Source organism: Lontra canadensis, unplaced genomic scaffold (genome assembly GCF_010015895.1).
Source record: "Lontra canadensis isolate GAN:19392208 unplaced genomic scaffold, GSC_riverotter_1.0 scaffold52, whole genome shotgun sequence".
Lineage (NCBI taxonomy): Eukaryota > Metazoa > Chordata > Mammalia > Carnivora > Mustelidae > Lontra > Lontra canadensis.
The window spans coordinates 10,743,081-10,769,099 of record NW_022631046.1 but is presented as its reverse complement, the minus strand read 5'-3'; the positions used below and the strand labels follow the sequence as shown (position 1 = coordinate 10,769,099).

The 26,019-nt window shown below is 36.8% G+C and overlaps 1 protein-coding gene across 2 annotated transcripts in view; it reads left to right on the top strand.

The window, feature by feature from the left end:
* Positions 1-224: 224 nt before the first annotated feature.
* CDK17 (cyclin dependent kinase 17) overlaps positions 225-26,019 on the top strand; it is a 109,662-nt gene continuing 83,867 nt past the window's right edge. For both annotated transcript variants that reach the window (XM_032874278.1, XM_032874279.1), the window contains exon 1: positions 225-335. The gene's annotated coding sequence lies outside the window, so the exon portion shown is untranslated. The remainder of the gene's footprint in view (positions 336-26,019) is intronic.

Here is a 26,019-nt window from a genome sequence, read left to right as displayed (position 1 = left end):
TCCGGGCGGGCCGCCTCAGCCGGGCGTCGGCACCTCCCTGCCAGCCGCGCTCCCGCCCGGGCTCCTCCGAGGGGATTAGTGGGTTGCCCGCGCGGCTCGGCGGCCCGGGAGCCATGTTGTCCGGGGGGCTTGGCAACGCGTGAGGGACCCGCGGCCCCTCCCGAAGGCTCCGGACCCTAGGCGAGAGCCGGAAGGCGGCTGCGGAGGCCTGCGCCTCGGAGGCGCCTTGGGTCCGCCAGCCGCTGGGACCCGGACCTGCATCCGGTCGCCGCGGGCGTCGGCGGAGCCGCTCACCCTCAGCGCCTCGCCTCGCGACGCGGCCCCCGCACTTGCTGGTGAGTTGGCGGCTGGCGACCGCGCGGGGCTTTTCCTGCTGTCCGGCGGACCCTGAGCCAAGGGGACGGGAGGGTGCTTGGGACGGAGGGCTGGGGCGGGCGCCGGAGGCTCAGGCCCGGCCGGGAAGTTGAGAGAGGGAGGCGCGGCCCGGGGAGCCCGCGAGTGCCTGTCGTCCCTTTGGTCCAGCGCGAACCCGGGTCGCCCAGGCATTTCCGGGGGTGGGGTGGGGTGGGGTATCCGATGGGCTCCTTCGCGGGAGGCGCCTGCAGTCGCCGCCACCCCCGGTGCGTGCTGCCCATTTGGTCTCCGGGGGAGGCCGGTCTCCCCGCGAGGCCCGGGAGGGAAGAGGCAGAAAGTCCCCCGAGACACAAAGATTCCCCTCGGTGGGGGAGGAGCCGCAGGCGCGGGCGGCTGAGGGGAAGGAAGGGCGCGAGTCCGCGGGAGGTGGGCGAGGAGGCGGTGGCGGCCGCGGCGCGTCCAGCTCCTTGGAGACACCGGGAGTGTGAGCGGGTGGCGAGCGCGGAGGAGGAGGAGCCCTCGCGTGGGGAGCCGGCCGAGACAAAGATCACCGCAGCCTCCCGCTGGCGGGTCACACCCCTGAGTGTTGGTCAAGGGCTGAGGTGGAGGGAGTGTGGGAAACCCAAAGAACCGATGGGGAGGGGGAAGGAGATGGGGACCTGCCAAGTATTGTCGTCTCCGTTGCAGTTGCTTTTCTCAGCATTTTTGTGCCCAACGCTTTTGCTCCCCAACTCAGCTGGATAGCTCCAGATTCCCTGCCTCCTGTCACCCCCTCACTGCCACATTGACTCCCTTGTGGTTTTCCCTTCATTCTCCCCCCTACTTTTCACCCACTCCTTTTCGGGTAAGCGCTATTTTGCCTTCAGCTTGGGGGAACGTTTGCTAATGACAGGATGCCTGAGCTTGTTCTGACCCTGAACTGCCTTGAACTCCTCTCTCTTCCTCCCACCCTTTCCTTTCTGGGATCTTACAGTGTCACATGGCCACTAACAATTAGCTTTTCTTCAAAAATGGCAAAAGCAAAGCTGAAATCCGTGGCGCTCCTTCTTTATATTGATTCGTCCACTAAAGACACGTCGTTGGTTGTGCTTTATCACCTCTTAGCCAATTTTTCTAGGTAACAAAAGTGGCAAATTGTTTCGAGTTTTGGCTCTTCCTAGGGTCAGCAGTGTGTTCCTGGCAGCCAGACCTTCTGTCACTTATCAGGAAATGCTTGACTTACAGACAATTCTTTCCTCAAACTTTGCGGATTCTTTCTTGAGTCTTTGTTGCGGGATTTCTTTTAAAAGGCGCTTGTGTAAGGTCGGAGTAACAAATATGAGTTACTGTATTTTAGACTTGTTTAGTTAACCACTGAGCAGCAGAAAATGAATGGGATTTTAAGATCTTTGATGCCTTGAGTCAACAAAAGCCTCCGTTGAAGCTAGAAGTAAGGTTCAGTCTCAAATTTTAAGAAAAAAATTGGCTAGCAGTAGTATCATTGGTTTTTTGTTGTTGTTAATGAAGTCATATCAGTCTTTGTAATTCTAACATCTGCATGCTTCCATAAACAATGGTTGTAACAAAAGAAAAAATGTGGCTATATTGGAGCAATAGGCTTTTTATGACAGAATTGTGGAATATAAAAACGTTATTCTTTTATCTGGTGAACTGTCTCACCACCCAGAAATACTAAAATTTGACTGCTGGACTTCAAGGAAAATAGTTGAGTCTTTGAATTTAAGCTGTTTTAAAATATTATTTCTTACCCCGAAAATAGACATTGAATTATGAGAAAGAAATTAAAAGTACAGCCTGTTTGATATAGCGAAGTTACTATTGATACCGTTCTAAGAACCGTCATATCTTGCTGCCATTAAAAATGTTGATGCTGTAAAGATTGTGAAAGGGATTTTAGTCTAGTGACAAGTCTCTGAATTGTGGGACTCCCTCCCCCACCCACACCACTTCTCCGATATCTTTGTGAAATTAACAGGTCATATCATTAGTAATCAGTGTTTTATATAAGTTATCAAATGGCCAGAATGAAGAAGGTACATTGTTTTTTTCCCTACATATTTATTAGTATTTAATTAGATTATTGAAGTTTAATTCTTGGAAGGAAGTCCAGAAAGTTACTGAAGATTTCTGGGTGGTGAGATCTGTGGATGAATAAAAATACGGTTCTGGGGGTGCCTGGATGGCTCGGTGGGTTAAAGCCTCTGCCTTCAGCTCAGGTCATGATCTCGGGGTCCAGCTCAGTGGGGGGCCTGTTTCCTCCCTTCTCTCTGCCTGCCTTTCTGCCTACTTGTGATCTCTGTCAAATAAATAAATAAAATCTTTAAAAAAAAACTATTCAAAAAAATACAGTTCTGTATTTTCTAAATTTTTACTTTCATTTTGCAATCAGAAAAAAAATGTATGAAATATGAAGCCTTGTTAATAACCTAATTTTCCTATTACTAGAAGAAGATTCTATAAAATAATTTATTTTCATCCTTGAAACTAATAAAGTCACTTGCAAGTGTTAGTTATTTGAAATGTGCAGGTTGTTAGATGTGCTCTGACCTGAAGGGAGAAAGATAGTCAGGAAAGATGAATTGGGATAATTGGAATAATTGACTCAGTGTATGGTAGTGATCCAATATATGGTGGTAGCTTTGTACACCGGTAATCTTGTTCTAATAAGTCATTGGTTTTACAAAAAATAGAAAAAATAAGTTTTATTTTCTGTAGTGCAGAATAGTTGTTGACTAAACAGATCTTAATGTATATAGTTTTCAGATATTGCTCCAGTCCTGTGGAGGAAAGAGATGGCATATAAAATAATTTACTCTGTTGAGGCCTTTGTTTTTCCTGTTATTTTTAGCATTTTTTTTCTCCTTTCTCTTTATTTATGAAATAGTACTAAACAACTGCAACTCTTGTGAATAGTAGAAACTGTAATGGCAACTGAGAAAGATGTTCAGAAGTGAAGATGATTTTCTTTAATATTAGGAAAAATTATCTGTGAACACAAAATTTTTCCCTGGTGTTTTCTTGGTTATTGTCTAATAGTGCTGAATATTTATAAGACATTACATTTTGATCTTTATTACTGTTCTCTAATCTTTATAAAAATTGCATCATGTCATGGCGCCTTTTTTTTTTTTAATAGCTTTTATACTTCCATGGAGGATAATTACTTAGCGAATGTGTTGCTGTGTTGTAGAAAAAGGACATTATATGTTAAATTCAGTTTATAAAAATATTCATTGGAGTATTTTATCTATTTTAAAAATTGTCGCCTTTATATAATGTGAAGAAAGACTAGTTTTGGGTTCTTTGAATTTTGAATGTGTAATTTTTGCTTAAATTTTTAAATGGGAAACTTATTTAAAATGCACTTTATAAATCGATTATGGCATTTTGTGTTTTAAATGACAGATAAAATAATAGGTTTGTGGCCTTTAAAATTAAACTTTATGTAGTATTTTTGAGGTTAAAAAATTGCCCAAATAGGAAACTTGGTATAGTTGACTGGCATTCAGCCTACAGTTCTTGGCAATTTCTCGGAACTGGCGGCGGGATTGGGGTGGGGGAGGACCTTTTTAAACAAAATTTTGTGAGAGATTTACAATATTAAGCCAAGAATTCTTACTGTCATTAGTGGATTCTTTGTCATGATTTTGTTCTCAGTCTTTTTAGTTGACAGTCTTTAATATCTGCAAAATTTGACCTGGAAAGAGTAATTGCCAGGAAATCGTATTGAATATATCTGAGTGTGGCTTACCTTTCCCGGCCTGTTTCCTCTCTGTTGGCCAACTTGGAAAACCAATAAATATCTACCAATAACTCTAATGGGGGGGGGTGCCTCCTATAAATAACATTCTGCAGTAACATAATACTGTGTGTGAGGAGGTAGATTTACAAATCCATGGCATATTGGGATGAATGAAAATTATCTTGCTCCCCAAAGTCTCCTTTTGAAATTATTTTTTGATATAAACATGTGAAAGAAATTAAACTTACTTCTCTTGCTAAGTACCATGCCAGGTGTTAATTTGTTAAATCCCCATAGTAAACCCATCCTATATGAATATTGTGCCTGTTTTTCAAATAAAGACACAGATGCATTAGATTAATTGTCTCTTAGGTTCTACCTCTATGGTGAAGCTGAGGTTCCAGTTCCAGTGTTCAAACCGCTTTATTACAATGTTTCCATGGGGATGTGATGTTAAAAAGTTTTAAGTGTCTACTGTAGCAAGAACTAAAAAGTGGTAAATTAAAAAGCCCATCAAAATTAGATTTAAATTCCATTGAATTAGTTTCACTACACACAAAAATATTGATCTAAACAAAATGTATAAGAGGACATATTTATAGCTCCAAATGAATTAAAGGTATTAAAATGATACTGAAAATGTTTGTAGATCTATTTTTAATCACAGATTTATCACTTAGTTGTTGAGCACAAAGTAAAATGAATACAGGTATTGAAAAGCAAAAATAATTACATTGCATATTTACTCTCATTTTTACTTTTATGTTTACTTACTGATTTTGATTTTATATATGTTAAAATTAGTTTGCATTATGCATATGCTATAAAAAAGACAGTCCAGATGCATGCTGTGTAGGTTGCTTCAGTATTAGGTAAGAATTTTGTCTTAAGGTAGATAAAATTTCTGTCTATATGTGTACACACATAATTACCTATTGGCTTTTGGTTTTAGTATTAAGGAGAGCATAAATTTTGATCTTGTGTTTTTTATTTCCACATCTTGTGTATTTTATTTATACATCTTCTAATCCAGACCTTTCCTTTTCTAGCTACCTCCCAGATATTGCCTCTTAATTTTTTATTGATAGGTAGCTGTATATCACCAAAAGTGGAAATATTATATTATACATTTTTGGAAATAAGTTTTTACACTGAAAGCCAACCCTTATGATGAAAATACTGCAAATTAGTATTGTTGATATATATCCTATCTCTTACTCCATTTGAAGAATAGAAAATGTTATTGACTTGACCTAAAGGTAGTCGGTTAAAGTGGGGAAAAAAAAAGATTTGCTTTGTTTTGTTGTCATAAAGTTAATTGTCTGCGGTTTTTGTTTTTTTGTAAAGATTTTATTTATTTATTTGACAGAGATCACAAGTAGGCAGAGAGGCAGGCAGAGAGACGGGGGAAGCAGGCTCCCTGCCGATCTGAGACCCCGTTGTAGGGCTCAGTCCCAGGACCCTGAGATCATGACCTGAGCTGAAGGCAGAGGCTTAACCCACTGAGCCACCCAGGCCCTCTGTTTCTTTAGCTTATTTAGTGTAAGCTCTATACCCAATATGGGGCTGGAACTCAACAACCATGAGATCAAGAGTCACATGTTCTATACCAACTGATCCATCCTTGTGTCTCTTGTCAGCCTTAAAATACCATATCCTTGTTTCTTTTTATGCACTTGTTAGTGTAAATACTTTCAAGAATACTCTAAATTTCATATGCATATTTGTAAACAGTGGGGAAAGGACCCAAGAATAATTTCACTATATTCTGGGTTAGTTACTAACTCACTTTGGTCTTTTCAAACATATATTTAGTCCTTCTGTTCTTATAATTGATGGTTAATATTTGTTAATAGTGTGAGTTAATGTTAAAGGTTGGTAAAAATTAATATTTATGAAAAATCAGGTAACAACGTTGAAGCTCTTATTACTCCAAATTTAGAGGCATTATCTTTTAAGTTATCTAATATTAAAAAAATAAGCTAATATGTACTTATGTTTAAAATAAATCTTTTTCATAACTCCAGATTTTAATTAAATTTTTAAAGGTTTTATTTATTTATCTGGTAGAGAGAGATACAGCAAGAGAGAGCATACAAGCAGGGGGAGTGGGAGAGAGAGAAGCAGGGTTCTTGCTGAGCAGGGATCTCAACATGGGGCTTGATCCCAGGACTCTGGGATCATGACCCGAGCTGAAGGCATATGCTTAATGCCTGAGTGACCCAGGTGCCACCGTAATTCCAGATTTTGATGTTTTATTGTACTGCTATTTCTGGTGGGAAGGAAGCCTTTTGTCAATTTTTGAAAAATTTTGGATTCCTTGAGTAGACTTGAGCCCCTTGAGCCAGTCTTAATGGACAAAAAATTTTTTTTGAGAGAGTGAGGAGGGGGAGAGGTTGAGGGGGGTGGTGCTGAGGGAGAGGGAGAAAGAGAATCCCAAGCAGGCTCCATGCTCACCACAGAGCCCCAGGAATCCTATGTGGGGCTCCATCCCACCACCCTGAGATCACAACCTGAGTCGAAATCAAGAGTCCATTGCTTAACAGATGGAGCCACCCAGGCATTTTTATTTATTTATTTTTTATTTTTTAATATCTTTATTAACATATAATGTATTATTAGCCCCAGGGGTACAGGTCTGTGAATTGCCAGGTTTACACACTTCACAGCACTCACTATAGCACATACCCTCCCCAATGTCCATAACCCCACCACCCTCCCCCTACCCCCCTCTCCCCAGCAACCCTCAGTTTGTTTTGTGAGATTAAGAGTCTCTTGTGGTTTGTCTCCCTCCTGGTCCCATCTTGTTCCACTTATTCCCTTCCTACCCTCCCCAGGCCTCCACGTTGCCTCTCAACTTCTCATATGAGGGAGATCATATGATAATTGTCTTTCTCTGATTGACTTACTTTGCTAAGCATCATACCCTCTAGTTCCATCCATGTCATCGCAAATGGCAAGATTTCATTTCTTTTGATGACTGCATAGTTTTCCATTGTATATATATGCCACATCTTCTTTATCCATTCATCTGTTGATGGACATCTAGGTTCTTTCCATAGTTTGGCTATTGTGGACATTTGGGTGCATGTACCCCTTTGGATCACTGCATTTGTATCTTTAGGGTAAATACCGATTACTGGGTCATAGGGTAGCTCTATTTTCAACTTTTTGAGGAACCTCCATGCTGTTTTCCAGAGTGGTTGCACCAGCTTGCATGTCCACCAACAGTGTAGGAGGGTTCCCCTTTCTCTGTATCCTCGCCAGCATCTGTCATTTCCTGACTTGTTAATTTTAGCCATTCTGACTGGTGTGAGGTGGTATCTCTTTGTGGTTTTGATTTGTATTTCCCTGATCAGGCACCCTTTATTGAAATATTTTAAAGAAATTATCCTTTATGATTTCATTATATGTAATACGTTTTGTTTTTTCAATTCAGCGGTATGTATAATCAGTATTTTAAAGCATTTGTTGTGTCCTAGGCCTTGTGCTAGTCAGTTGTATATGGTATACAATGAGGTGGTATTGTGAGGTAGTATTGTAACATGAAATACCAGCAACACTAATTAAATGTTCTGTTCTTGGCCCTGTTCTCATGTTTTACATGTTTCCTGGGCAATCTTATCTATATTTAGTGCTTTTTTTCTTACTACCTATATGTTGAGGATTTCCACATCTTTTCTTCTAATCCAGACCTCTTCCTTCCTAGCTACCTCCCAGATACTGCCTCTTAGTGCTCCTTTACCAGAACTGAACTTTTTTTTTTTTAACCCATGCCTCTGTTCTCAGCCAACACTAATGTACCACATGAGCCTAGTCATTAAAGCTAAAACCTTTGGCAGATTATTTTTTCTATTCTCTCCTCCCCTTAGTCCAGTCACACCAAATTTTATTAATTTTATTTCCTAAATATCTTTTAGATTTATCTTTTCCTGTTGTTACTTTCATATGTTGGGTTTTGGAATGCTTTATCTGAATTATGATGTCTAATTTTGCCCGTTTTAATCTAGCAGTTACTCATTCTTTTTTACATTTATATGTATATGTCTTTTTATCCTTCCTTTCCTTCTGTCTGTCTATCCATGTATCCATGTCTGAAGTGCACTTGCCTATGTTATACTAGCATTTATGGTCTGTGCTAGGAGATAAAGATGGGGAAAATGGTGTATCGGTGTTTTAGTGCTGGGACACTTGAGAGAAATTCTCATATTTGAGGACAAATGTCACTTCCTTTTGAAGTAATCTTTTTTTTAAGTCATCTTTGATCTAATCTGGTGGAGTTATGATTCTGCTGTAGCATTTATGTTTATCATAGTACTTAACACATTGTTTGTAATTAATTATTTAGAAATTTCTCTTTCTGGTTGGCTTTGTGCTCCAAAGGGACCATGCTTTGTTGGGATTCCCTCCAAATTAGGTATTGCATAATTGGATGAAGAAGTGATGGGATTAGGAACTGGTAAATTAGGGTCAGATTAGTCATCATGTTGAAAGAATTGAGAATCAGTTCTGATACAGGAGAAAATAAAAAGTCATCAGAAGTTTTGAGTATTGTTACATGTAGGTGGTTTTTGTGTGTGAGCAATCTGGAAGCAGTTTGTAGGCCAACTTAGAGGGACAGTAACTTCTTATTAGTGGGCCTTTTTAATTTCATGTAAATTGTACTAGTTATCTTAGACAAATTGGAAATATAAAATTACAGTATTTATATGTAAATAAAATGCCTATTTCAAAAGATCTGAAAACTGGTCAATATCAAATAAAATTTGGTTTAGCTGATAAAATTAATGAAATTGAGCTCTTTAGCTGTGTATAGTACTAGAGTTAAATGCATTTACTGAAGTAAAGTACAAAATTGCACTCAAAAGGACAGAACAGTGCATTTACTGTCATCTCTTTTACCCTGATAGTTAATGTATACAGTTGGCCAGGAATTTTGTTTTCATTGGGATTACTGTAATTTAAAAAACTGCTTTATGGTCTACTTCTGATTTAAAGATATTTTATTGATTTTTTAAAATTATACCTCTGTTATAGTTGTTTTATTGTAAGAACTAGATTTACTTTAGAAATCAGAGATTAAGGCTTGATGACATCTTGAGATGTGACATTTAAAAATGAATTTTTAATAATTTGTAAGACTGTGCTTTTCATATTTCTCAACTTATTATGTGGTCTTAAAACATTAAAATATTTTATATCCACTACATTTTCATGATCATGATTTATATACTGACATTTTATCATTTTAGTAACAGTGGAGTCATACCTCTTTTGCAGTAGTTTTTTTGCTCATAAATCTTTTTTTAATTAAAAAAAAATTTTTAAAGTAAGCTCTAATGCCCATAGTAGGGCCTGAGGTCAAGAGTTGCGTACTCTCCTGACCAGGAGCCCCTGTCCATAAATTCTTGAGCATAGGTTTTCCCCTTCTTTCTCCAGATATTCTTATTTCATTTCTGTTTTCCTATAATCCCTTTTCTTCCCAAGAAACTATAAAATGGTTGACACATTTTTTATTTTATGTAGAATTTTTTGGAAAAAAAACCTGAACTCTCATTTTTATTATATAAAGTTAGAATTGGTTATATGTTTTTTTTTTTTTTTTTTTCCATAAACTGTTTCCATTGTAACTAATAACCATGTGATCTTGAGCTAGTTACTTAAACTCTTAAGGGTCAGTTTCTTCTATAAAATTGGGAAGTGGCAGAACCTTCTTCATGGGGTTGTGGGAATTAAATGATATGTATAAAGCACTTTGCAAAGAACCTTGCAGTTAGCACTCCCAAGTAGCAATTTTTAAAATATTACTCTTTGATATAATAGGAAGAATTATTGGTAATGGTACTAGACATGTTTTGCTGATCTATCCCTTCAAGTTGATTCCTTCAGGTTAAATAAGTGATTCACAAGGACAGTTGAATCAAAATCATCTCTTTGACTTTTAAAACTATATGTACCTATTGGATTTTCTCATACACCTGCCTTCTCCCATCTAATTTGAGAATCAGTGTTACTAATCAGAGTGTGTTGCATGCTTTAGGTACATTGTGGGGAGGATACTGTAGACTACTGGACCAAATAATGTAGGATATTCATTGTTGTTTCTTATCTAATGCCCATTAGGAATAATGGCTGTTACAATCTTCCTGATAAGCACATTAATAAGCTTTTTCCTAGGACCAACCAAATTTTTCTTGTAACTGTTTGCCCTGTGTCCCTTCTTCAAACCTATGCTGTTCTGCTTGTTTGACATCTTAACAGTCTAGACAGTATTTGTTTTTCTTGTTGATGACTTTTATGTGTGACTCAGGTATTCTGAAGTCAAAATAGAATAACTGGTCATATAGCTTATCCATTAAACAAAGAAAATGGTTTTGCTTTTTTTTTTTGTGATGAAGTCTGCTTGGGTGTATACTATTTGTTTTAGGTTTTTATTATCTTATGTTTTTCTAGGTCAATGGCCTTAACTTGAACTTCAGAAGCACTCTTGTGATTTAAAAAAAATAAACAAAAAATGGCTAGATGCCTGTGTGTGTGTGTGTGTGTGTGTGTGTCTGTGTCTGTCTTTGTGTGTATGTGTTGTAAAATCTGAAGCTCTGTCCCAGAGCAACTGAAGTGGAATCTCTGAGCTTGGTTTTTAAAATGTTAAAGGCGGTGTTTAGAAACACTGTTTCAAGGTTTGGCACAGTGTTAAAGGGAGCAACCACTCATATATAAATTAAAGTAGGCAAAGTGATTAAAACTTTACATCATTGCATCTTATTTTTTTCTCTTTTTATTCTTTTTTGAATTTTGTAGTTTTATCATTTCGGGGGGGGTTTCTTTATGTATAAAAGTCTTCCAATTATTTTATTTATATTTTATCTTTTTAGTATCTTTTTGTTTTAGTTTTGTTAAAAGGTAAACTGAGGCATGTTAAAATTTTTCAGAGTTTAATGAGCATATACATTGACTGAATCGTGGAGCATCAAGCCAAAGGTTTTTACCTGTCCACCTAGGGTGGGCGGGAAAGGGGGGAGATTTTTTTTAGAGAAGACAGAGAAACAAAGGGAATTATTTGATTGGTGATAGTCTAAGCAGTTGTCTTATTTGGAAAGCCTAGAGGGTTGTTTGTGATTGGTTGTTCTTAAGTTTCGTTTTCTCAGATTCTTGTGCAGTGACTCTGGTTTAGATTTTGGTTTGCTTACCTAGGGTACCAAGGCATTGGACTCACTTTAGTCTAAAGGCCTTCTTATTTAATTACTTTAACAACTTGAGTGTCTTCCTGCTTTCTCTCTGGATTTTATTTGTGAGAGAGGGAGAGACAAGAGAGAGCACAAGCAGGGACAGGGCTGAGGGAGAGGAAAAAGCAGATCCCCACTGAGCAGGGAGACCAAAATGGGGCTCCATCCCAGGACCCTTGGTTCGTGATCTGAGCTGAAGGCAGATGCTTAACTGACTGAGCCACCCAGGCGCCCCTCAATTACTATGTTTTTGAAAATTATTTGTTAAATACAAGAACATAATAATGTAGAAAATAGGGCATAATCTTAATTCCCTAGCAGTGGTTTTCATCTTCAAATATTCCCTTTGTCTTTTTTCATATGTAGGGTTTAATGTTTTTGTTTGAGATCCTTTTTAAAAGTTTTTTTAAGTTCCCAAATAATTCTTATGGCTATCATTTTCGGTGGTTATAGCAATCTATGAAAAGAAGTTTAACTGTTTCATAGTGGTTGGTAATTAACATACTACTTTTCATTTTTCATTATTTTAAATTGTGCTGGGACAGGCTGTAGCATGTGACCACATCATCCTTTCATCCTCATTTTACATTTCCTTAGGGTAGCTAGATATTCAGAAGTGAAATTCTCACATCAAACCTGTGAACCTTTTCAGGTAATGCTTGTTGTGGCAGTGCCACTAGTAATGTGTCACATCTACTCTAAAATAGTTGCTTTAGGTAATTTGTAGAAAGATGTTATTGCTTGTGTTTGGATTTCTTTGATTGCTTGATTTTTTTTTTTTTTCCCCTTCTTAATCTCCACTCATGTTGCTTAGGAGGTTATTGACAGCTTCATTTTTCATTATTTTGTGATACCATCTTTTTTTTTTTAATATCATATTGCTATGTATACTTTTTTTTTCTTAATTTGAAATAATTTGTTTTTGTTGTCCATCTGTTCTTATTCTAGCTTCAGCTTATTTTATTTATCACTGCTATGTAATATATCTTAATATCTGGTATGGCAAAACAGTTTTTCCTCTAAATAATTTTGATATTCTATATCTATGTGTATTCTCTTTTACTTATTTTTAAGCAGCAGGCAAAAAAGATGTAGAATAGGTATCTCCATTTTCTTCTTTCAAGTTGGTCTCCAACTATAAAACTTCAATTCTAGATATGTCAGTACATCTGTAAGAGTTGCATCAGGAATCAGGGTAGACTCCCATATCCTCATTGTCCAGGTTCTACCATGTAAAGAGCATCTCAGTAAAAATTAGGTAACCTATGATTTTATCCATTTATTCATGCTGTCACCAAAGACGGACTTAACAGTTGTCCTTTTTTTTTCTTTTAAAGATTTATGATTTATTTATTTGAGAGGGTTCACGAGGAAGAAGGAGGGAGAATCTCAAACAGACTCCCTGCTGAGCACAGACCTGAATTCGAGGCTCAGTCTCACAACCCTGAGACTATGACCTGAGCTGAAATCAGGAGTTGGACACTTAATTGACTGAGCCACCCAGGCATCCCAACAGTTGTCCTGAAGAGAAGGAAGGAATGACATTCAGCCAATGGTATTAGGTAGATTTCTTGGAGGAGATGATGCTAAATTTAATTAGCTTTAGCCCTTCCTAGGATAAAAGCAGTATATTTTAAGGAGGTAGGAAAAAAGATTTTACATTCTTTTAAAATAATTATTATTCTCCTCCAGCCTATTAAGTATTTGCATGTAGTAGAAATAGAGAAATAAAGGTTGCATGTGGAGGCTGGTAGATTAGATAAAAAATGCAGCTATACCAGTAAGAAGCTTGGATTTTACTCGTCTATAGAATTGAGCTATTGAACAGTTTTTAGGCAGAATGTACTCTTTTCTACATTGAAGTCATTGGGAAAGTTTCTTGAACAACTACAAATGAGCTACTTCTGTATGTTGAACGGACAACCTTTTGTGATATGTTGATCTTTCAGAAGCGGCTTCAAGGGATTGCTTTCCTACTTTGGGAATGCTAAAAGGAGCTATTTGAACCTTTTTTTTCTTTTTTTTTTCCTGGTCTGGTTCATTTCAGAGACATGAAAATTACTGTCTCTTAGGAGCATTTAGAAATGTGTATTTGCAAGCCAGCCATTTTTATCTTCCAGTGTTAGAAATTGGTTTCACCATTTTGTTGGGGAAATAGATAAAAATAGTAAGTTTATGACAATGAACTTGAAATAATCCTTTTATTTAACTATAAATGTTAGCATCTAATGAAGGATACAAATATTAATTGTGCCTCTACAAATGATTATTTATTTCTTTAGACCTTACCTCTGTGCTACTATAGGTAACCATGTAACACTATCCATTTAACAGTAATTCAGTTAAGTTATATGCAGGTACAGAGAATAGGCTAATTTTAGCAGCTGCAGTGTTTCAGTACTTTAAAGTCAACTGAATTTGACTTTACAGCTGATCTTGAACCTCACATATCTGACAGCACTGGTCCATTTATACACCTGTTTTTTGGTGGGCGGAAAGTACATTACTGATTTGATTCTCTTAAGATTTTTTCAGTTAACACTTTTTTTCTAGCTTCCTTTATTGTAAGAATACAGCGTATTATATATATGTATATATATAGAGAGAGTATATAAAATGTGTGTTGAGTCTTTTTGTTATTGGTAAGGCTTCCAGTAAATGCAGGCTATTAGTAGTTAAGTTTTTGGGGAGTCAAAAATTAAATACAGGTGTTGGACTACACAGGGTCAGTGCCCCAACCCCTGCATTGTTCATGGGTTAGCTGTACTTCCATTTTACTAATGCATACAAAGAATTTTTGTTACATAATTGTTCCCAAGTTGGAGGTACCTTTTCTCATTGTATTTACTCTTTACAAATGATCATCTCTCTGCCCATTCCTTTCTTAATTTGAACTCTTCAAATCCTTGCATTTCTGTAGGCATTGAATATTTTTTAAAAAATTAAACTTGATTTTTCTGAATAGGTGATATGATGAACTTAAAACCATGTAGAGAGAGACAGAGAAGTCTTTTTTCTCTTTTGCTTTCTCCAGCCTCTCTTTCCTCCCATACCTTTTATAGGTAGACATTTCCTTTTGTATCCTGTTTAGCCCTCCAGTGTGTTTTTTGCAAATATAAACAGATACATGTATATTTTATTTTGGAGATTTTTTTTTTCAGTGTCTACTTAAAGATCTTCCTTCCTTTATTTTTAAAAAAGATTTTATTTATTTATTTGACAGAGACACAGCGAGAGAGGGAATACAAGCGAGGGAAGTGGGAGAGGGAGAAGCAGGCTTCCCACCAAGCAGGGAGCCCAGTATGGGTCTCGATCCCAGGATGCTGGGATCATGACCTGAGCCGAAGGCAGAGGCTTAACCCACTGAGCCACCCAAGCACCCCTATTTTCTTTTATTTTTAATAGCTGAATTTTACTTCTGTGGATACATGGTAGTTAATTAAGTCACAGTCCTTTATGGACACTTGGGTCCTTTCTTATCTTTTGCTATTACAATAGCAAATGAATAATATACATACCACGTTTTGTACTTACATAAGCAAATAAATGATTTAGATTCTAAGAACAAGGATCAATCAAGTACAGATAAATACATCTGTACACCTTTCCTTGCTCTGCCGGCTGGGAGGCCTAGAAGAAAATGACACTCCGGTAGCAGTGAGCACAGCTATTACCCAGATCTTGGTTTCTAATACTAACAGTATTAGTAACTCCCATAAAAGGAACCAGAACTCTGGAAAAATGGCTGATTCTAGGACTGGGACAGGAAATAAATGTTTAATAATGCTGAAAAGTTAGGAAGTATTCTAACAAAAACAATGCATAGAATAAATAGGTATGTGAAGGGCACACAGGAACCAACTCAAAGAACTCCCAAGGGCTAATAATAGAATAATTTGAGGAACAAAATAAAAAAATTCAAAAATTGGATTATAATTCAATTATAAAATAATATCCATAAATCCCCAATACTGATGTAAATAAATGACTGGGAAAGAATAGACAGATCTCCTGTGCAGAGGAATTCTACATAATTTATGTAGCTACTCAGCCTTCAAAGAGGTACAAGAAGACTCTTAAGGAGTGGAAAAATATGGAAAAGAGTAATTTGACATGGGGAAAAACCTGACAAACATGACCTCAGCTGTGTCACGAAGGTTAAATACTTAAACATACAGTATTAATACTGTAAACCAAATGTATCCCTTCATAATTCATATGTTGAAACCTGGTCCCTAATGGGATGGTATTTGGAGGTGGGGCCTTTTGGGAAGGGGTTACATCAGGATGTCATGGATTTAATGCCCTTATAAGAGACCCCAGAGAGGTACCTCACACCTCCCCTTTTCTGCCATGTGAGGACTCAGTGAGGAGATGGCAATATGTGAACGAGGAAGTGGGCTCTTACCAGACACTGACTCTGCAGGGGCCTTGATCTTGGACTTCCCAGGCTCCAGAACTGTGAGAAACAAATTTCTGTTGCTTCTCAGCCACCCTGTCTAAGGTATTTTGTTATAGCAGCCTGAACAGACTAATGTTTAATATGAACAATGATAAATCATGTTGATAATATGATGTGGTGGCAAATGCACTTGACTTCTAATGTGGTCTTCCCCCAAAAAACATAATCCCAGTCTAATCATGAGAAAAACATGATGTAAGTTCTAATCAAGGGATATTCTACAAAATACCCGAACAGTACTTCTTAGAACTATCAAGGTCATCTAAAACAGGGGAAGTCTGAGAAACTGTCACAGCCAAGAGGAGCTTAAGACATGATAGTACAATAAAGTAAAATCTAAATAGAATGGATCATAATGCATCAGTTTTGGTTCATTAATTGTGACAGTTATTACCACAGTAATATAAGATCTTAATCGCACAATCTAGGTGTTTGGTGTAGAGGAACTGTGTGTACTATCTTTGCAATTTTCCTGTAAATCTAAAACTATTTTTCTAAAAAAGATAGATGCTTCTGCAATTCTGTTAGGTATAGCCATATTGCCATTATGTACCTAACTGTTTGAGAGGCTTGTTTTCCCAAGCCCTCACCAGCTGAATGTGTAGTCAGACTTTTGGAATTTAGCCCATTTGATAGATTAGAACTGGTGTAACTGAGACTTTTGTATTTCTCTCATGAATTATGTTGAGTCTTATCTTGTATGTTTAATGGACACTTTACTTTTTTCTCCCTTCTGTGAACTCTTACGTTCTTTATTTCTCTGTTAGGTTTGGGCCCTTTTCTTCCTGGTTTCAGGAGTTCTCTATAGAGAGATTAGCCCTTTTTGTAATAATGGGTTGCAAAAAACACTTTTTCATTTTCTCCAGTGTTTCTTATGCAAAAGTTTTCATTTTTTATATGGTGATATTATATTTTCTTTAACGTTTCTGCTTTGAAACATAGTTAGAAAAGTTTTGACCACTCCAAGATATAAAAGCGTTAGGTTTTCTTCTAGTACTTGTGGATTCCGTTTTTACATTTAGATCTTAATACTTGAATCCTTCAGTTCCTCCCAAGCATTGAGGCATTCTGAATGTTTAACTTTCTTTCAAATTACTCCCATGTATGCATCCTTGTGGGCTTATAGGTGCTTTAAATGATTTATAGTAAAAGAAATGCTTATACATTTTACTCTTGGTGGATTAAAAAGTCTCAACTCTGTGGAAAATGTATTAAGCATTTCATTGTGTCTTAATTCCATATCATGGTTCAAAAATAATTTTACAGTAATGAAAATTCCTTTAAGTTTCTTTTTACTGTTAAATTGTAGTAAATTTAGCAGGTTTTTTTCTTCTACTGATTATTAGTGTTGTGAATTATTCATGTTCCATTTATTCCCTATCCTGTTTCTCCTAAGATTTCTGCTTCAGTTATTAAACCTGTCTGTGATTTACCTTCTGTTGTCCTCAGAACTTCTTACTGTTTTGTGGCTGCTCTGATAGTAATCTCTTTATTTGGTATTATTTAGAAATTTTATTTGTGGGCCAAATACCTCTTTTATTAACTCATTAAGAAAATGGAACCAATAGTGTCAGCAGATGCTGCCTAATGTAGGATGATAATTTCTTATGCCCTTCTATAAAGGTACTCATATTTTCCTCACATTACTTGTGATGAAACTAGTATTGCTGAACTGAATTTTCAGATATTTGGGGAACTCTGGTAGTACTGTGGAATGTTGACTTAGAAAGTAGCACCAGAAACTACCTGGTGAGTTTATTGCATAAAGGAGAGAACTACCTTTACCGACAGAGTTGGTAGGATCTGCTAGGGCAAGGGAAGGGTGTGTGAATAAAAAGAATAGCAAAGTATGAAGGGCGAGCAGAGTTGGGGTATTTATTGAGGGTTTGGAGTCTTTAAGACAGCTATTTCAGTGCGGGAGCTGATTGATTAGAATTGGGATCACGATGTAATAATTCAGGATTGATACAGCAAAGCAAGGGTTTTGAGGTGAGATTTTCGAAGTATCTTGGAAAGTGAACAATCATTTGCTGCTATTTATTAAAAAGTTCAATAGTCTGCTGTTGGTTTATATGGGGTTTTGGGGAAGTTCCTGAAATGAACAATGAAGTTATTTGCAACTCTTATCTGCCTGGACAAGAGTTTCCTGGAATAGTAAAGTCACGTTGTCCAGGACGACTGAATAGTGATTTTAATGTAGACTGTAAAGTCTGGGTTTAGATGGTTTCAGTTCTCACTGCCCATTCAGAGCTACAATAAACTTGAAAATGTAATTATAAAAAGTATGATTCTTAGGAACAGCTACTCAGTGTATTTTCTTGGTGAGAGGTTTGACATTGAATGATTTCACCTAAAGAATGAGGCTTAACTTTGATAATTAAGGTGTCTGAGATACCTAAATGGCAGTAGGATACAGGATTCTGCAGCTAAGAAAAGAGCTATAAAAGGATCAGAGATAGAAATTTGGAAGTTACTGTTTATATTGAATCCATGTACCTAGCTAAGTTTGTCTGATGAGGAAGTATAGAGTGAGAAGAAAAAGACTTTGGCTTTAAAAGTTCTAGTGCCAAATAGTTATATATGGTTGTGTGTGTGTGTGTGTGTGTGTGTGTGTGCGCGCGCGCGCGCGCGCGCCCCCACGCGCGCAAACCTGTAACAGAGTGGCTGGAGAGGTTGGAAGAAAACCAGGGTATAGTAATGTGATTTCTGGAGATGTGGCTGAAAACTAGCAGGGTCAGAACACAAAGGCCTTACATGTCTAGGTGGAGAAAGATCTATTGACCTAGCGATGAATTTTCACTTGGTAGTGCTGTGCTTGTACAAAATACAGACTGTTCACAGAACTAGTCAGTTTTTCATGACATTCTTTACATAAGAATTGCCTAATGGGAAATTCTGTTTGCAGGGTAGTTATTTGAAATTGAGAATATTTTCTTAGAAATAATTTTACTAACTTGCTCCCACATTACCTGGTAAAAGTTAATCTCTCATTTTGACTGTGAGGAAAGGTCAGTGGTGTATAGCCTAAGATTTTATTGACAGTACATATATTTGGTGTTAATACTTTGGGAGTGAATAGTGGAAGAAGTAACATTTGTTGAATGCCTACATTATGCTAGGCATAGTCCATACATTCTGATTTATATCTCTCACCTTTTTGAGGTAGTTTATTTTCTTCTCCAAAGAGGGAATAACTGAGGTTGGATTTCTCAGTGTCATAATTCTAACTTTCCCCAGTGTCTATAAGAAGGAGTCAGGATTTGAATGGAGTTAGGCTTAGTCTCAATTTTTGCTGAACCAAATCGACTTCCCGTATGCCGTAAACCTTTGGTCAACTAGTGCTGCGGTTGTATGTAATTCACATTTCACCAGATGTTAATTAAATGTAGGAATATGTTACCTTTCAGCTTTTGAGAAACAAGATTGAATGGCTATTAGGTAATAGTGAAGCAAAGAAGAACGGATCTAGGCCCATATACTCATCTTTGATTAACTAGAATCTTTTATTAACTATAATCTCTTTAATTCCTTTTAAGGGAGCTGTTCAGGTTGAAGAACAGTATCCTGTTTTTTGTTGTTGTTTTTGTTTTTAAAGATTTTATTTATTTATTTGGTAGAGATAATGAGTAGGCAGAGAGGCAGGCAGAGAGAGAAGGAAGCGGGATCCCCGCCAAACAGAGAGCCTATGCGGGGCTCGATCCCAGCACCCTGGGATCATGACCTGAGCCAAAGGCAGAGGCTTTAACCCGCTGAGCCACCCAGGCGCCCCTTGTTCTTGTTTTTTGAACAGTATCCTGTTTAACAGAATTCTGGCTAATGCAGACATTACTGTATTTTTTTTAAGTATTTTTCTCTATCCTCATAGGAAATCTTTTTTTAAAAAGTCATTATTCTTCATGGGTATGCACATTCTCTTTTCTCTTCATTTCATCTTAGTCTAATTTAGCACTTCATAGAAACAAAAACTACCAAAAAGTTGGAGTCCTGGCATTTTTAACATCTTGCCAGGTCTTCCACAGTTGGTCACTGTCCAGTAGGATTTGTCTTACAAAAGCTTTAATAAAGGGCTAGTTTTTAAAAAATGTGATAAACTGTCATTGTGTCATCAGTGACGAAGTAGCACATTCAGTTCAGTTATGTTTTGGTGAGAAAACTTAGAAGTTGCCTACATGCTTTTCTTTTAAACATTAAGAGTAAATTCCTATTTACCTTGGGCCGGGCATGGCTAAGAACATTCTCAGTGAACCTATGAATATTTACAGAGTGGGAGATTTTGTGAGATTTGAGCTTTGAAAGTCTATAGAAGATAATACATAATTATTTTGTGGTAATTGAAAAATGTATCATGTGAATAGAATTAATTAGCTATTTTTGAAGGGAATTAAAGTTTCATTCTTATTATATGAATATGACCTATATGAATATGATACTATATGAATACTCCACGTGGTAGAGTCTGATCTTTCCACTTTCCTGAACAGTTCATTTTGAGGTGACGTGGGACCGTAGAATCCTTAATACGCTTAAGGGTAAAGTGTAGCATTAATTTAGAAAGATGCAATGAGAAATAATCTTGCTTGATATAACCAGTTTTGGGGGGATAAGGAGTGATAGGATGGGGGTAGGGAGGGGGGGAAACAAAGATTTAAAAAAAATATTTCTGTCTTTAAGAAGTTTATAGTATGGTGAAACCCAGAAACTTTACATTTATATAACCCACTTAATTCTAGTGAGTAAATCAGTTTAGAAGACTAGATTTTAGATTTGAGGATTGGTAGAAAATGTCCTTAAGAGCAGCAGCCTTTTTTTTTTTTTTCCGTTTTAATCCAGGTGTGTTTTATTTATTTATTTTTTATGTTTTTGGGTTTTTAAGGTTTTGTTTAAATTCCAGGTAGTTAACATACAGTGTTATATTAATTTCAAGTGTACAATATACTGATTCAGCAATTCCACATACCTCCCAGTGCTCATCACCACAAGTGCACTTCTTATTCTGCTTCATCTATTTAACCCATCCCCCCACCTCTTTCCCCTTTGGTGACCATCAGTTTGTTCTCTGTAGTTCAGTCTGTTTCTTGATTTGTCTTTCTTTTTTTCCCTTTGCTGATTTGTTTTCTTTCTTAAATTCCACATGTGAGTGAAAAATATCTTGATCTGGCTGACTTGTTTGACTAGGCATTATACTCTCTAGCCCCATTCATCTTTTTGCAATTGGCAAGATTTCATTCTTTTTTATGGCTGAGTAATATTACATTATATTATATGGATCCATTATATATATATATTCCTTTATATATATGTACATATATGTATATCACTTCTTTATACATATATCTGTTAGTGGATACTTGGGCTGCTTCCATAATTTGGCTATTGTTAATAATGCTGCTGTAAACATACAGGTGCACGTATCCCTTTGATTTAGTATTTTTGTGTTCTTTGGGTAAATACCCAGTAGTGCAATTCCTGGGTCATAGGGTAGTTCTATTTTTAACTTCTTGAGGAATCTTTGTACTGTTTTCCACAGTGGCTGCATCAATTTTCGTCCCCATCAATAGGGCGGAGGTTTCCTTTTTCTCCACATCCTGGTGAACACATTGTTTCTTGATTTTGTTGATTTTAGCTATTCTGACAGGTGGGAGGTGATATCTCATCGTAGGTTTCATTTGCAGTTCTTTGATGGTAGTGATGATGAACATCTTTTCATGAGTCTGTAGATCATCTGTAATGTCTTCTTTGGAGAAATGTTTGTTTATTTCTTCTGCCCATTCTTTCTCTCTTTTTTAAGATTTATTTATTCTAGAGAGAGCACATGAGCAGGGGAAGGGGCAGAGAGAGAGAATACCTAAGTAGACTCCCACTGAGCATGGAGCCGGACACAGGGCTGGATCCCATGACTGGTGAGATCAGGACCTGAGCTAAAACCAAGTCAGATGCTCAACTGACTGGGCCACCCAGGCATCTTCTGCCCATTTTCTAATTGGATTTTTTGGGTTTTGGGTGTCGAGCTTTTTAAGGTCTTCATATAGTTTGGATATTCACCCTTTATTGTATATGTCATTTGCAAATATCTTCTCCCATATCATAGGTTACCTTTTGGTTTTGCTGAGTGTTTCCTTTGCTGTGCAGAAGCTTTTTAATTTCATGAAGTCCCAATAGTTTATCTTTGCTTTTATTTCCCTTGTCTCGGGAGACATATCTAGAAAAATGTTGCCTTGGCCTGTGTTGAAGAAGTTACTGCCTCTGTTCTTTTCTAGGATTTTTATGGTTTCTGGTCTCCTATTTCAGCCTTTGATCCATTTGAATCTATTTTTGTGTGTGGTGCAAGAAATTGGGCCTGTTGCTTTCTTTTGCATGTTGCTGTTTGGTTTTCCCAACATCATTTGTTGAAGAGACTGTCTTTTTCCCATTGGATATTCTTTCCTGCTTTGTCAAGATTAGTTGACCATATAATTGTGGGTTCATTTCTGGGTTTTCTGTTCTGTTCTGTTGATCTGTGTGTCCATTTTTCTGCCAGCACCGTACTGTTTTGATTACTGCAGGTTTGAATAGGACTTCAAGTCCAGAATTGTGATGCCTCCAGCTTTGCTTTTCTTTTTCAAGATTGTTTGGCTGTTTGGTCTTTTGTGGTTCCATACACATTTTAGAATTATTTGTTCTACTTCTGTGAAAAAATGCTGTTGGTATTTTGATAAAGTTTGCATTAAATGTGGAGATTGCTTTGGGTAGTATAAACATTTTAATGATATTTGTTCTTCCAGTCCTTGAGCATGGAATGTCTTTGCATTTCTTTGTATCAACTTCGGTTTCTTTCATCAGTGTTTTATAGTTTTGAGAGTACAGGTCTTTCACCTTTTTGGTTGGGTTTATTTCTAGGTATCTTAGTATTTTTGGTACAGTTGTAAATGAGATTGTTTTCTTGATTTCTCTTTCTGTTGCTTCATTATTAATGTATAGAAATGCAACAGATTTCTGTACATTTGTTATGTATCCTGGAGCTTTACTTAATTTATCAGTTCTAGCAGTTTTTTGGTGGGGGTCTTCAGGGTTCTCCTTATATGGTATCATGTCATCTGCAAATAGTGAAAGTTTTGCTTCTTCTTTACCTATTTGGAAGCCTTTTATTTCTCTTTGTTGTCTGATTGATGTGGCTAGGAATTCCAGTACTATGTTGAATCCAGGTGATGGGAGTAGACATCCCCGTCTTACTCCTGACTGTAGAGGAAGAAGCTCTTAGTGTTTTTTTCCCATTTAGGTTGATCTTAGTTGTGGGTTTTTCATATGAGGCCTTTATTATGTTGAATTATGTTTCCTCTAAAACTATTTTGTTGAGTTTTTTTTTTTTTTTAATCATGAATGGGTGTTGTACTTTGTTAAATGTTTTTTCTGCATCTGTTGAAATGATATATGGTTCTTATCCTTTCTCTCTCTCTTTTTTTTAAGATTTTATTTTTAAGTAATGTATACACCTGATATGGGGCTCAAACTTATCAAGATGAGATTGTACACTCCACCTACTGAACCAGCCAGGAGCCCTTCTTTCTCGTATTGATGTGATCTGTCACATTGATAAGTTGTGGAGATTGAACCATCTTTATAACCCAGGAATAAAGCCCACTTGATTGTGGGGAATTATTTTTATAAGGTATTGTTGGATCTGGTTTGCTAGTATTTTGTTGAGGATTTTTGCCTGCAGTTCTCTTTTGTGGTGGTGTCTTTATCTGGTTTTGGGATCATGGTAATGCTGGCCTCTTAGAATCAATTTTCTGTTCCTTCCTTTATTTTTCTTTCCCCTATGTCTTCCATTTTATTAACAAGAGGAAGCCTTCTTAGACTTCCAGCTGCAGACTTTTTAGATCCCACCAGCCAGGAATGGAACCTATAACCATTCTCTAGATAGGGAAAGGATGGCTGTGATAATAAGTGCCTGGTATTTTCAGCTTCCTTTTTTTCTTTTTCTTTTTTTTAATAATTTTTAATTTTTTAAATTAACACGTAATGTTCTATGTTTTGGAATAGTGTGAGAAGACTAGGCATACTCTTCTTTAAATGTTTAATAGAATTTGCCTGTGAAGCCGTCTGGTGTTGGACTTTTGTTTGTTGGGAGGTTTTTTTGATTATTGTTTCAATTTCTTTGCTGAGAATTGGTCTGTTCAGATTTTGTATTTCTTCTTGTTTAAGTTTTGGTAGTTTATATGTTTCTATGAATTACCTATCTTCTCTAGGTTGTCCAGTATGTTGGCATGTAGTTTTTTTTTTTTTTTTAATAATTCCCTTGTAATTATATTTCTTTGGTGTTGGTTGTTCTCTCTCATTTGTGATTTTATTTATTAGAGTCATTCCCCTTTTTTTTGTTCTCCATAAATCTGTTTAGAGGTTTATCAGTTATATTGATTTTTTTTTTTTTCAAAGAAGCAGTTCCTGATTTCATTGATCTGTGGTTGTTTTTTGTTTGTTTGTTTGTTTTTGTTTTTTTTACATTTCTATACTGTTTATTTCTGCTCTAATCTTGTTTATTTCCTTTGTACTGCTGGGTTTTGGTTGGTTCTTTTTCTAGCTCTGTTAGGTGTAAAGTTGTTTGATATTTTTCTTGCTTCTTGAGGTAAGTCTGTATTGCTATAAACGTCTCTCTTAGAACTGCTTTTGCTGCATCCCAAAAGTTTTGGACCATTGTGTTCTCATTTTCATTTGTTCCCTTGTACTTCTTTATTCCTTTCATTTTCTGGTTGACCCACTCATTGCTTAGTAGCATGTTTTCTTTCTGTGTATTTGTACTCTTTCTGGATTTTGTTGCTGTGGTTGACTTCTAGTTTCAGAGCCTTGTGGTCAGAAAAGATGCATGGTATGACTTTGATGTTCTGCATATGTTGAGACTCGTTTTGTGGGCCAATATATGATCTATTCTGGAGAATGTTTTATGTGCACTTGAAAAGAATGTGTATTCTACTGTTTTAGGATGCAGTGTTCTGAATGTATCTGTTAAATCCATCTGGTCCAGTGTGTCATTCAAAGCCATTGTTTCCTTGTTGGTGTTCTGTTTAGATGATCTGTCCATTGATATGAGTGGGCTATTGAAGTCCCCTACATTATTATAACAAAAAGTATTCTTTTTTTTTTTTTTTTTTTAAGATTTTATTTATTTGACAGAGACACAATGAGAGAGGGAACACAAACAGGAGGAGTGGGAGAGGGAGAAACAGGCCTCCTGCCGAGCAAGGAGCCCAATGTGGGGCTTGATCCCAGGATCTCAGGATCATGATCTGAGCCAAAGGCAGATGCTTAATGACTGAGCCACCCAGGCACTCCCAAAGTCCCCTACATTATTGTATCATTATCAATTAGTTTCTTTGTGTTGGTTAAACCGTTTTATGTATTTGGGTGCTTCCATGTTGGTGCATAAATATTTATAATTCTTGGGTGCCTGGGTGGCTCAGTTGGTTAAGCAACTGCCTTTGGCTCAGGTCATGATCCTGGAGTCCTAGGATTGAACCCCACATCAGGCTCCCTGCTCAGCAGGGAGTATGCTTCTCCTGTTGACCTCTTTCTTCTCATGCTCTCTCTCATTCTCTCTCTCTCTCAAATAAATAATAAAAAAAAAAAAACTTTTAAAAAATAAATATTTACAATTCTTATATCTTGTTGGATTGTCTACTTTATTATTATATAATGTCCTTTGTCTCTTGTTAGTCTGTTTTAAATTACGTTTTGTCAGATACAAGTATTGCTATTCCAGCTTTATTTTGACATCCATTTGGTAAATGTTCCTTTGTCCCCTCACTTTCAGTCTGCTGGTGTCTTTAGGTCTAAAATGAGCCTCATTTTTAAAACGAGTCTTGCTTTGTTTTTTAGTCCATTCTGTCACTTTGTTTTTTTTTCTCTTTTTATAATTAAAAAAAAAATTTTTAATAAACATATAATGTATTATTAGCCCTAGGGGTACAGGTCTGTGAATCACCAGGTCACCCTGTGTTTTTTGATAGGATTTTAATCCAGTAACATTCAGATTATTGGTAGATATGTATTTATTGTCATTTTATTGTTTTGTGTTTTTTTCTGAAGATTTTCTACGAATCTCGTGTTTTTCTCTCTTTCATGGTTTACTGATTTACTTTAATGACATATTTGGATTTCTTTCTCTTTATTCTTTGTATATTTATTAGTGGTTTTGGATATATGGTTACCATCAGGTTTGTGTGTAACTTCTGCATATAGCAATCTGTATTAAGTTGATGGTCATT